The sequence below is a fragment of the Nicotiana tabacum genome, chromosome 21 (genome assembly GCF_000715075.1).
Source record: "Nicotiana tabacum cultivar K326 chromosome 21, ASM71507v2, whole genome shotgun sequence".
NCBI classification, from domain to species: Eukaryota; Viridiplantae; Streptophyta; class Magnoliopsida; order Solanales; family Solanaceae; genus Nicotiana; species Nicotiana tabacum.
Window position 1 is genome coordinate 83,535,655 of NC_134100.1, and position 13,244 is coordinate 83,548,898.

A 13,244-nucleotide genomic window follows, 5' to 3' on the forward strand; every position below is an offset into this window, starting at 1 on the left:
GAAATCCGACCCCGATATCAAAAAGTCCACTCCCCGTTAATTTCCCAAAAATCATCCAATTTTTCAACTTTCGCCAATTAACGCTAAAATGACCTACGGACTTCCAATTCAATATCCAAATACGCTCTTAAGACCAAAATCACCCTACGGAGCTATTGGAGCCGTCGAAACTCCATTCAGGAGTCGTCTTCACACAATTCAAACTACGGTGAATTCCTAGAACTTAAACTCGCAATTTAGGGACTATGTATCCTATTTCTCTCCGAATGCAAAAACCAAACCTCCCGCCGAGTCACGAAACCCAAAAATAAAATAGAGGGAGCAATAAATAGGGGTTCAGGGCTAAAATTCTCAAAACAATCGATCGAGTCGTTACATATGAGAACTGAGAGATGTTAAAGAATGGAGTGTCGTGGCATTTAAAAAGCTATATATCTTCACGAAAATAATAAAAGTATCACTATACTCTACGGTCAATATAAGGATCTTTTACGTGCCATCTTTACCCGTTGTAACGACTAACGAGTAACATGTCTTAGTTTTAAGATTACAAATATCACATGATTTTAATCAGGTTGGCTTATCTATTATTATTATTTAGGTAACCTGATAGTGTAAAAATTTTTTTGTACTTACGATGTATATATATGACTTAATGTATATTTCGGCAAAGGACCAAATATACTTATCTATTTTCGAAAATGGTCTAAGAATACCTCTCGTTATATTATTGGGTTATCTATACCTCTGCAGTCATATTTTGAGTTCAAATATACCCCTCATTTAAACGGAGGGATACATGCCATCGTCCTGTTGGTCAATTCTAAATATCTCCTAATTAATTAAAAAGACACATTGGTAATACCCAAAAAGTAATTTTATAAAGTATTTTTTTTTTGTAAAAACTGGAAAAAACTGAAATTATTTTTACTAAAAACTGAAAAAAGCGAATTTTTTTTTCTTCAAGTTTTTACAAAAAAAACTGCTTTAAAAAAACTAGAAAATATTTTCTAAAATAATATTTTTGTAAAAAAGGTCCAGTTTTGTTTTCTTCAGTTTTTAGTAAAAAAAAAGTTCATTTTTTTTTCAGTTTTTATAAAAAATATTGCTTTAGAAAATTTCTTTTCAGCTTTTACAAAGTAGTTTTAAAAAATATTTTTCAGCTTCTAAAAAAATTGTTTTACTAAAAACTTAAGAAAACTGAAGAAAAAAACTGAAGCAAAACTGGATTTTTTTTTACTAAAAACTGAAGGAAAAAAAAATGGACTTTTTTTTACAAAAACATTATTTTAGAAAATATTTTTCAGTTTTTTCTAAAGCAGTTTGTTTTTGTAAAAACTGGAAAAAAAATAATTCGTTTTTTCAGTTTTTAGTAAAAATAATTTCAGTTTTTACAAAAACAAATTGCTTTAAAAAATTGCTTTTCGGATATGGGTAATGAGTCTTTTTAATTAACTAGTAGATATTTAGAATTGACCAACAGGACGATCGACATGTACCCTCCGTTCAAATGAGGGGTATATTTGAACCCAAAGTATAACTGCAGAGGTATAGATAACCCTATAGTATAACAAAAGGTATTCTTAGACCATTTTTAAAAGTAGAAGGGTATATTTTGCCATTCTCGTTTATATCTCCATTCTCATACACAATTTGTTTCCAATGTGTGTTGATGAGTGACTTTGCAAATGTCAACAGGCTGAAACACGACGTTCAGTTCCCCTCTGTAACGTCCCTGGTTAAGTTTTAATATAATTCCTTTTATTAGCAAAGCATAGAAAAATAAACAGACTAGCTAAGTCCGACAGGAAGTCCCTGAAACTATAGATGTACATTTTATAAGGATTACACGAGTTTAGTATACTTTTTGTGTAAGTACAATCGTCTGTACGTCAGGTAACATGAAACAAGCTAGTTTTAAGTTCTGTTTTTTCGTGTGGTGTTGTTTTTGGCATTTGAAAATAGATATTTATTCTTATGAAAAAAACGCTATCTGAATTGCTGCTTCTTTTTGCATCTACTGAAAACAATCTTTGACCTCACAAGATATAGAGATAAAATCTGACTTACACACTAATTTTTCAGGACTACACTTGTGAAATTTCATTGCATTGTTATTGTTGTTGCAATTATGTCTAAAAAAATAAGAATGCAATTGTGTCTTTTTCCTTCTTGACTTCTAATTCATACTTAAAACTCAGAACAAAGTAACGAAAATGCAAAAATATGGGTCAAACAAATTTAGTGGGCGTTTGGACATAAGAATGTAAAATTCCAAAAAAAAAAAAGGAAAACATCAAGTGAAAATAGTATTTAAAAATTAGAGTTGTGTTTGGACATTAATATAATTTTGGGTTGTTTTTGAAGTTTTGTGAGTAATCTGAGTGAAAATTTAGAAAAATAACTTTTTGGAGTTTTTCAAAATTTCGAAAAATTCCAAAATGCATCTTCATGTGAAAATTGAAAATTTTATGAACAAACGCTGATTTCGGAAAAAAGTGAAACTTTTTTAAAAAAATAAAAAAATTTCTTATGTCCAAACGGGCTCTTAAATTCTTGTTTATCAAAAAAAAAAAATTAATTCTTGATTCACAATAAATTTTCTTTTTGTTTTTTATCATCTAGTATCCAAAACCCACTAACTAATCTAATTTTAATGGCACCAGGTGGATTGCTTTATTTGTAAGCACCCTTCACTTTCAGAGTCACCTTAAGAGCATGGTGGAGAGTTATTGGAGGGAGGGAGGCGATGGTCTATCGGAAACAGCCTCTCTACCCCAGAGTAGGTGTAAGATCTGCGTACAAACCACCATCTCCAAACCCCACTAATGAAATTAAATTGGGTTGTTGTTATTGTATTTTTAAGGATCGAACTTTTCTTTACCCCGAAAGGCCGAAGGGGTACTCTAAAGAAGGAGAACCCTCCAAAAATGGGTGTATGCTGCTGAGTGCAGCGCGCACATAATATTCTTAAGTAAAAGGCGAAAGATTAGTTCTAATATAGTGGTCTGACGCCGTACAGACAGTAGCTCTTTTTCTATTGTCTATCCAACTATTTTTCCACGAGGCCTGCTGACAAAATGACATTTCAGATTCTCTGTGTCTGTGTAAGTCCCAACTCACTGGCGGCTAACGTACGAAGCAACATATTCCCTCTATTCCAAACTTCCAATGACGTATAAATACAGACGGAAAAACACTCAAATGATCATCTCCTAGTATATATATCTACCTTCTCTTTGATAACCATATATAGTTTTGTGCAGCAGCAGCAGCAGCTAACTATGGTGATCCAAATAATTACTAGTACTTCATTTCTGATGCTTTTCTTGCTCTTTACTTTCCTTTCCCTCAATTCTTCACTTTCTTTTGGAAAAGAGGAATTTTCCATTGGAGATAGAATTGGCGCAAACAAATCCATTATTATCGGTGTTACTATTGTCTCTTCGGGTGAAAACTTTGAGTTGGGCTTCTTCACACCAGACAACGGCTCCAGTTATTACATTGGCATATGGTACAAAAACATAAGCCCGCAAACAATCGTTTGGGTAGCAAATAGGGAAAAGAAACTTTCTTTTCCTGAAATGGCTAATGCAGAATTCACAGTTAGGAATGGCAACTTGGTGCTCTTGAATGGGTTCCGACAACCAATATGGGGAACAAATATCAAGTACTACACAAAGCCTGATTCTGTCATAGCTGTTCTTGGTAATGACGGAAATTTTGTTTTGAGAGATGGGTCGAATTCAACATCTCCGCTACTCTGGCAAAGTTTTGACAACCCTAGCAATACTTATATGCCTGGTTCGAAGCTTAGTTACAACAAACATACCAAAGCCATGCAATACATTACATCTTGGAGGAGTTTAGAAGATCCTAATCCAGGGCCTTACACTGTTGAAATTAATCCAACAAATGGCCAGATTAGGGCAATGTGGAATAGAACTGAGGAATACTGGAATAGTGGTACTTGGGATGGAGATAGATTTAGTAATGTGCCATATAACATTCCCAACACAACAGTTAACTATACGTATATCAACAATGATAATGAGGTTATTATGCGCATACTTTCTTTAGTCCTTTAGTCACATCAAGATTTGTTATTGACGTCACCGGAGTAATGAAGCAATTCACATGGTTGGATAGCTCTCGTCAATGGAATGTGATTTTCCTTCAACCAACACAACCCTGTGATGTGTATGCTTATTGTGGGGCATTTGGTACTTGCAATCCAAGCTCAAGTTCGGTATGCAGTTGTTTCCCTGGTTTTGTTCCCAGATTTGATGCGGATTGGGATTTGGATATTTTTTCTCAAGGTTGTGTTAGGGAAACAAATTTGAGCTGTGGTAATTCCAGTGCTCCCTTTAAGGACAGGTTTTGGAAGATGTCCCATGTGACATTACCAAAACACTATCAAACAGTCAAAGGTACAAGAGCAGAATGTGAATCTACTTGTCTCAAAAATTGTTCTTGTACTGCTTATACTTATGACGGCGGTGAATGTTTAACTTGGGCTAAAGAGGTCCTAAATCTGCAACAACTGTCTCAAGATGATCAAAGAGGAAGAAATCTGTTTATCAAACTTGCTGCTTCTGATTTTCCAAGTGACCAAGGTACGTAATCGACCCTCCCGGCAGTCCGCCCTTCTTTGAATTATTCGGACATGCAATACTTATTGAATACAAAGAACAAAATTTATTTTGACCCCGTTGCAGTTATCAATCATTTTGTGGCACCGTCGTGCTGAACCATCTACGATGGGGGAGCTAATGTACAAGGAAGAAGCTTAGATAGAAAAGAATACGTTCTTGCATCACTTTTAAAGTAGATAAAAAAGAATATTAGTACTCATTTAATTGACCTCCTTTTCGAAGTCAATGAATTTTATTTTTTTTACTTTTATTTTGTTCAAGTTGCTTTAGTGAATGAAAATGCCCAATAAAGCGGGTAGGTTTTACTAGCCCTTATACTCGTTACACTAGTCAAACTTATTTACTCTAAAAACTATACTATCTCAATATGCCATGCACTCTATCATTGGTGCAACCATTTTAATTTAGAGGTTCTTTCTTCGGTGATAAATTAACCTTCAAAACCACATAACTAGACGGCACATTGTTGTAGTTTCGTTGAAATTCTCTATTCTAACAATTGATATTTCATTTCTCAAATTTTCTAAGTATATCTACTTCATTTCGAATTAAGCAGCAACGAAGCAGAAGCAATCAACCGCAAGGCTCAAAGTCACGATTATTCTTACAACAGCATTTGTGACAATTCTATTAGTATGCTGCGCCTTTACCTACTTTTATTATAGAAGAAGGATGGCAAATAGAAAAGGTAAAGTCGAATAAGACGAAACACAGCCAATGTTTTACGGCTTTATCTAAATAGCATATTCTAACTCATTAATTTCTATCACCTTCTTTAGGTCAAAGGAATCTTTTGGATCATTTGAAGAGTAGAGTAAACCCTAACGATTTGACTAATGAAGATGATGATAATACAATGGATGCTCGTATTTTTAGTTTCGAAAGCATACTAGCTGCTACAGATCAATTCTCAGAGGCAAACATGCTGGGCAGAGGAGGGTTTGGTCCCGTTTATAAGGTCATTCAAATCTTGATCTTTTCTCAAATATTTATTCTCTGACTTGTGTGTATGATGTATGTGTGTGAACTAGATTTTTCTATACTATATATATTATTATTAAAGAAGGGGATACTTGGAGCCACGGTAAAGTTGTCTCCCTGTGTGATCTATGATCACGGATTCGAGCTGTGGAAGCAGTCATTAATGCTTGCATTAGGTTAGGCTGTCTACGTCATACCCCTTAGGGTGCGGCCCTTCCCCGGATCCTACGTGAACGCGGGATGCCTCGTGCACCGGATTGCCCTTTGCCTTTATATATTATTTTTGAGCTCACTATATATTGATATATAAATGTTCATCAGGGTAAATTTCTAGGAGGAAGAGAGATTGCAGTTAAAAGATTATCAACTCAATCTCGACAAGGCATAGAAGAATTTACGAATGAAGTTCTATTAATCGCGAGAGTTCAACACAGGAATCTAGTTAGACTTTTGGGGTATTGTGTAAAGGGAAATGAAAAGATTGTACTTTACGAGTACATGTTAAATAAGAGCTTGGACACCTTCATATTTGGTTAGCTTCTCTTGCTAGTTTTATTTATTTAATTTCTTCATAATTAGTAGCTATCATGATTAATTGACACTAATTTTTTCCATAAAAGATCAACAAAATCGCACATTGCTGGACTGGAAAAAACGATTTGATATTATACTTGGAATTGCCCGTGGAATGTCTTATCTACACCATGATTCAAGGCTGACGATCATTCATAGAGATCTTAAAACTAGTAATATTTTACTAGACGAAGAAATGGACCCCAAGATTTCAGACTTTGGCTTAGCAAGGATTGTTCAAGGAGATTTTACACAAGCAAATACGAAAAAAATTGTCGGAACCTAGTAAGTTTAAAACATTATTTTCTATATTTTAGGATATGATACAAACATATCTACTTACATTATGTGATTACTCGTTCTCATTTCAGTGCTATATGTCTCCGGAGTATGCGTTGAATGGATCATTCTCAACCAAGTCAGATGTTTTTAGCTTTGGAGTAATTATACTTGAGATTCTAAGCGGCAGAAGAAACACCGGGTTTTATCAATGCGAAGAGGCAAGGAACCTAATCGAATATGTGAGTGAAAAAATTGCAATTTAAGGTTTTGGTGTTTATTTTTTCAATAAAGATTTTTTCATTACCCCCTTGATCTATCTAAATTAGTGTGATAAACTTTCCTTTTTAATAGTTCCAAAAAGAACAATATCTTTCTGTATTTAGAAATAATTGAACTTTAAAATTTTATTTTACGCTTAATAAGATGATTCTAGCCATACAAGTTTCAAAAGTTTCTAGCCAAACAAGTCTCTATGACTTATTTTATACCACAAGTTTCAAAAATTAGTCTTTCTTTCTTTCCTAAGCCAAAGTGCATCACATAACATGAAGCAGACGGAGTATATACAGAGGCGGAGCTAGGATTTAGAGTTTATGGATTCTGAATTGCTACCAAACCCATAACTCTCTTAGTTGGTAGGTTCACAATTAAATATTATACATATGTAATAGATTATATAAAAAAAATATAAGGTTTGAACAAAAGTTAATGGGTCCCAAGCTAGCTCTCCCTCCGCCTGAGTATATATTATTTTGGTAACTAATGAAGCAAATTGCAGGCTTGGAGATTGTGGAATGAAGATAATGCAATCAATTTGGTGGATGAATCGCTGCTTGAAACATGTAACATAGATGAAGCAATAAAATGCATTAACATTGGTCTCTTATGCGTACAAGAAAACCCTTGTGGACGTCCAAGTATGTCCAACGTCATAGTAATGCTTGGGGGTGAAAGCATGATTCTTCCAAGACCTAATCATCCAGCTTTTGTGGCAAGAACTACTATTTCTAGTGAATCTATAACTTCCTCTACCAAGAATGGGCTAACTATTACAATTGAACAAGGCCGATAATATGGGAGCTACGTATCAAGTTTTGATTTCTCAAAGATATTCGCGGCCTGCCTGACATCCTTTTACAACATCGAGAGAAATCAAACATTAACCAATACGGGTCATGATGGGATGAATAAGATCCCTCCATCCTTTACCAGATATTTCTGGTTCGAGCCATGCGTACGAGAAAATTTTTTGTTAAGGAACACTTCCCCCTTAAATAGGCCTTGCGCGACGCATGCAAGTACTGGATACTGGTGGGGGTAAACCCAACCAAAACAACAACAATAACAACAAAAAAAAAAAGAAAAAAAAAGAGAGAGAGAGAGTCCAAACATTAATTGATTTTTAATTGATTGACATTTTCCCCCTTTGGTGATGAGTTTTTATCAAGTTCTATCATTAGTGTCAATCTTAGGTTTTCTTGTACGTCTCTTTCAGTTACCAAAGGTGCATATATATAGGAATTCATAAAATTTATTGTCTTCAATATTGAAAAATTTCTCTTCCCTTATATTTGAAGTATTATGAAAGTTTTGGTTTGCATATTTCATGCGACTCTTACTTTAAACGGATTGTTCTTGGTTGTGCCACATATAATTTCGAATCGCTACCAGTCCGGGAATTGAATGAGCACCACTAGGCTTTAACTTGATGATCAAAATTTTGTGCATTAAGTAAAACAAATTATCAACACCATCACCACCAAGTATACAATATATAGCTGTATTGGTTGGCGATGTAATTTTTTTTTGAGAAACAGTATCAACCTTGGCAAAGTTTCGAGAATTTTTTTCCAAAAAAATACTTTGTGTACGGGTAAAATCAGGGATAATGTAATGCCCTCGGCATTCTCGTCGCTGAACGAGATGGCCCCTTCCGGGACGTGATCCCGGGTGCGTTTTTACCTTGTGATAGAAACTTTGGTGTGTTTTATCAGTGGCTCTTGGGGGACATCTCAATGATCATGTTGATCACGTGTTGGGGCTCCTCTTGTTCAATCTGTTTGTTGGTGTCCCTGTTTTTGAAATGATTTTTGGCCCGTTCACTTAGGAATTCCTGAAGATGTCCGCTGTTGAATAGTCGAGCCACTTCTTCCCTCTCAATTGTCGGAAATCTTCGGTCCTGTGACCATGAGTGCCATGATACTTACACATCAAGTTAGGATCTCTTTAGGTAGGGTCAGATTGCAATGGTCAATGCCACTTGGTCTCTTTGATGCACTCGATGGCTGAGACGATGCTGGTAGCATCCACGTTGAAATTGTACTCTGATAATCTCGGTGCTTCCCTACCCCCGCGCGATCTGTCAAAACCGTTTTTACTCATCAGTACCCGGTTGCTCAGTTCTTTATCAGTTCTCCTGTCGTTCCTGGTTGGGTGGCGACCGGATCTGTTTCCTATTCTGTTCGAGCCGTACGGCTGATACCGATCTTAGACCGGCCTTGGCTCCTGGTCCACAATCCTCTTGGATTTGTCATTCTCTCTGTTGCGGTAAACAGACCCCGAGGGGGCTCCTAGCTGGTTGTCCTTGACTCTAATCTTCGACTGATACCTATTATAGACGTCGGCCCAAGTGACCGATGGGTACTCCACCAAGTTTTGCTTCAATTGTTGAGAAGCAACGAAACTTCGGGGGTTGATTCCTTGAATGAATGCCTGAACAAACCAATCATCTGCGACTGGGGGCAGGTCCATTCGCTCCATCTGGTACCTCGACACGAACTCCCTAAGCATCTCGTTATCTCTCTGCTTGACTTTGAAAAAGTCTGATTTCCTCGTCTCGACCTTGATGACACTGGCATGGGCTTTTACGAAAGCATCCGCAAGCATAGCAAATGAATCAATAGAATTCGGAGGTAAGTTGTGATTCCATATCATCGCTCCTTTGGACAAGGTTTCTCCAAATTTCCTCAATAACACCGGATTCGATCTCGTCGTCTTCTAGGTCATTCCCCTTGATTGCGCACGTATAGGAGGTTACATGCTCATTTGGATTTGTGGTCCCATTATACTTGAGAATGTCGGGCATTCAGAATTACTTCGAGATTGGCTTCGGCGCGGCACTCGGGGGGAAAGGCTTCTAAATGAAATTTTTGGAATCCGGCCCCTTCAATATTGGAGGTGCTCCCAGGATCTGATCGAACCTGGAATTATAACTTTCTACCTTCTCGTCGTTTGCCTCCATATTTTTCTCACCAGAATCCACCTGCTTTATTAGTGCTTTGAGCATTCTCATCACCTCGGAAGTTTCCCCGGGCCCGAACTCAACCGATTCCACGGTAATTTGTTCATCCCTTCGAGTATTTTCTCTGACCCACTTGGGCTCGATCATGTTAGGGACATGACTTAGGGTCTACAACTGTGTTATTTCCACTTGCTGAGCATACAACAATTCGAAAATAAATCGCAAGATAACTCCATCACCTTCCCCTTTGGGTGCTTATCGAGCTGATGACCGGGTGCCCCGCGAATGTTGTTTTTGGGTTCAGTAAGCAGGTTGATGTTGATGGCAACCTATGAGTTAGCATCGATTGGGTCTGCGATTGGGACACCACTGGGATTAACAGGGGTACATCATTGTTGGGTACCACGTTATTGTTTTCACCGTGCTGGCCTGACTCGGCGTCAACGTTCAAGTGAGCAGACTTAGAATTTGACATTCTTAGATTAACCTAAAATCAAATTTCAAAGAGCAAGTGTAAAATTGGGTGTGTTATGGAGATTCGTATTAAATCATCACTATTATCCTTGGCCCCACGGTGGACGTGATGGTAGGCCAGAATCCCGTATTTTAGTCGTAGTTTGCACTCCAATTATTATATTTTACTTGTGTTTGAGCTTAAATGTTAGTTTATTGTACTTATTATGTGTTTTATACCGTGCAGGAAGAAATTTCGAGTTAAAAAGATAAATTGAAACTAAACGATCAACGTGGAGCTTTGAAGTCTGAGTAAAATCCCAAGAAATTAAACCGGGATCGCGTTCGGGGGTCGAGGACCGCGTCTGGATATCAAAAATCAAAGATACAAAAATACTCTATAAAAAGTGCACTGTCATGCCACATGGGGTGGCGCGGCAGTGGAAATTGCTGCTGCATATTAAGAAACTAGCTCTCTGAACTTCCCCACTAATGCCCCGCATGGGGTGGTGCGGCGCGCCTGTGTGATTTTCTTAGAGTATTTTGCTGTTTCGGTTTGGAAAAGGTAGTTTAGCCCGCGTCCACTCCTACATGGTATAAATACACCAAAAAGATATTTTTGAAGGGACTTTTGACCTTGAAAGCTTTGGGAGAGCATTGGAGGCTACAAGACATAGGATTCATCATCTTTCGATCAATTCAATACGGGAGTTTGGATTGTAACGCTAGATTGATGCTTCCTTACTCAATTATATTTGTGATGACTTCCTCCATGATTATGGAGTAGTTTCCCTTAGGGTTTGACGGATATGGTGTTTTGATAAATATTTGTGGATTTTAACTCTAGTTCTTTGCTTGAATTCGTGTATGGAGCTTTGAATTGTTATAACTTTATTCACCGGATTATTTAATCGAAATAGGAATATTTTGGTGACTATCTTTGCATTATTTTGTTTAGTTTAATGCAGTGATTCTCTTAAGTAATCGAAAGAGTTTGTTTAGTTTCCCTTAGCATGGTTGCATATTTTTACAGTGCTTATATTAGTTCACCACGTAGAGTTAAGATTTAATCGAAAATGGAGTCTTGACTACACGTTTGAACTAATCATCGAATGAATTCGTGAGAATCATTAGAACATTAGAGTGAATTAAACTAGAATTAAATCCCAAATAGATATCTTGCACCTATCCTGTCAAAACCATTATTTTTTACATCTCTAATTCTTTGCAGTCAATTGTCAATTGCTTTACTTTAGTAGTTAATCGTAGTTCGTAATCATTTAACTCAAGTGTTGATCCTCCTGAATAGTAATTAAGCCAGAAATTACTCGAACATTGTTTAAATCTAATTCCTGTAGAGATGATATTTTACTATACTATCTTTGATTAGCGAGCATTAATTTCGTGTTGTGTTTTGCGCTCGTCAGGACACCAAATTGTTTACCCTTAAAATGATTAACAATTAAATCTGTAAGTTGTTAAAGGATACGTGATTTAATTTAACATAAATGATCTATGAACAGAAATTAATTAAGGTAAAGGGAAGTAAAATTATCAAACTAAACGTGATGAACAATCCAGATTGGCCTTTTAGAAGAACACTGAAAATTGACCTCGGTCGAGCCCTCGAGACTGGCTCGGTTATAACCGAATAATTAGGCAACTCAAGAACACAATGAACAGTAGCTAAAGAATGAAAATGGACTTTTATTGCTTTGATATGCGTGCTGACAGTGGTTTAAAATTAAAAATATTTCCCCTTTATATAGTAGGGGAGTTTTAATCCTAGTGCAAGTCTAAATAAGGTAAAAATCCTCTTTTTAGATAACTGTTGATATGCAGTTGATTTCGGGCGGGATTTGTGTCGTAATATCCGGTTGAGGGCGGATATTACGGCTCCCTGCTTATCATGCTTAATCGTTTCTCTTTTCCCTTAGTCTCAAACCTTCACTCTACTCGGACCCAATATTTAGCCGTGTCCGATCCCGGATGGACCGTTCGTCCTCCTAGGGCTCTGAACTGAGGAACCCTTCGTCTTTACTCGAGGTTGCGTCAGATCATGCTCCCCTCTCGTTTCTTTACCATGAAATCGGGGGTATCAAGCCTCATAATGATACACTGATAATATCCGTACTTATCAATAAATCTCGAGTTAAATGTGTGTTAATTGATCCAGGTAGCTCGACTAACATCATCCGAGGAGGGTCGTAGAACAGCTGGGATTATTGGACCGAATCGTACCGGCGGTCCGAGTGTTGAACAGATTCAACATGGCGTGCGAGACGGCAAATGGTGAAACAACCCTACCAGTGAACACTGTCAAGACCACCCAGGAAACAAAGTTCTACATGATCGAAGGGGAAAAGACATAAAATGCCTTGTTCGGAAGGCCATGGGTTCACAGCATGAGGGCGGTGCCTTCAACCTTATATCAGGCGTTGAAATTTCCCACTCGGGGAGGAGTCAAAACAGTCTACGGGAACATCCGGCCGCAAAGGAGATGTTCGCTATCGATGAAGTGATCCCGGTGTCCGCGATTTTGACATAAAAAAATAAGGGACTGGTCGAAGAAAAGGAAACCAAATAGCAATCAACGATCCCGTGGTCGATCGAGCCAGAAAAATAGGAGGAGCGCACATCAAACGAAGAGGATGATTATGGTGTCTCGAGATCTTTTATAGCACCCGATGACACCTATGCCACTAAATCAACAATCAAGGAATTGGAGCAGGTTATATTGATTGAACACCTATCGGATCGATAGGTATACCGGGGCACGAGTCTAACTCCCAGCTCAGGATAAAACTTATTGATTTCCTTAAAGATAATGCCGGTTGTTTTGCCTGGTCCCTCTTAGATATGATAGGGATCCCACCGCAGGTGACAACTCACAAATTAAGCCTGGATCCAAAGTTCTAACCGGTCAAACAAAAGAGAAGGCCGCAATCCGAGATCAAACACGCATTCATTAAAGACGAGGTATCTAAACTTTTGAAAATAGGTTCCATACGGGATGTTAAGTACCTGGATTTGTTGGCTAACATAGTTGTCGTACCTAA

The 13,244-nt window shown here is 37.3% G+C and overlaps 1 pseudogene; it reads left to right on the top strand.

Moving 5' to 3' along the window:
* The first annotated feature begins 3,284 nt into the window (after positions 1 to 3,284).
* On the top strand, positions 3,285 to 7,563 carry LOC107832540 (G-type lectin S-receptor-like serine/threonine-protein kinase At4g03230; annotated as a pseudogene).
* The last annotated feature ends 5,681 nt before the right edge of the window (positions 7,564 to 13,244 follow it).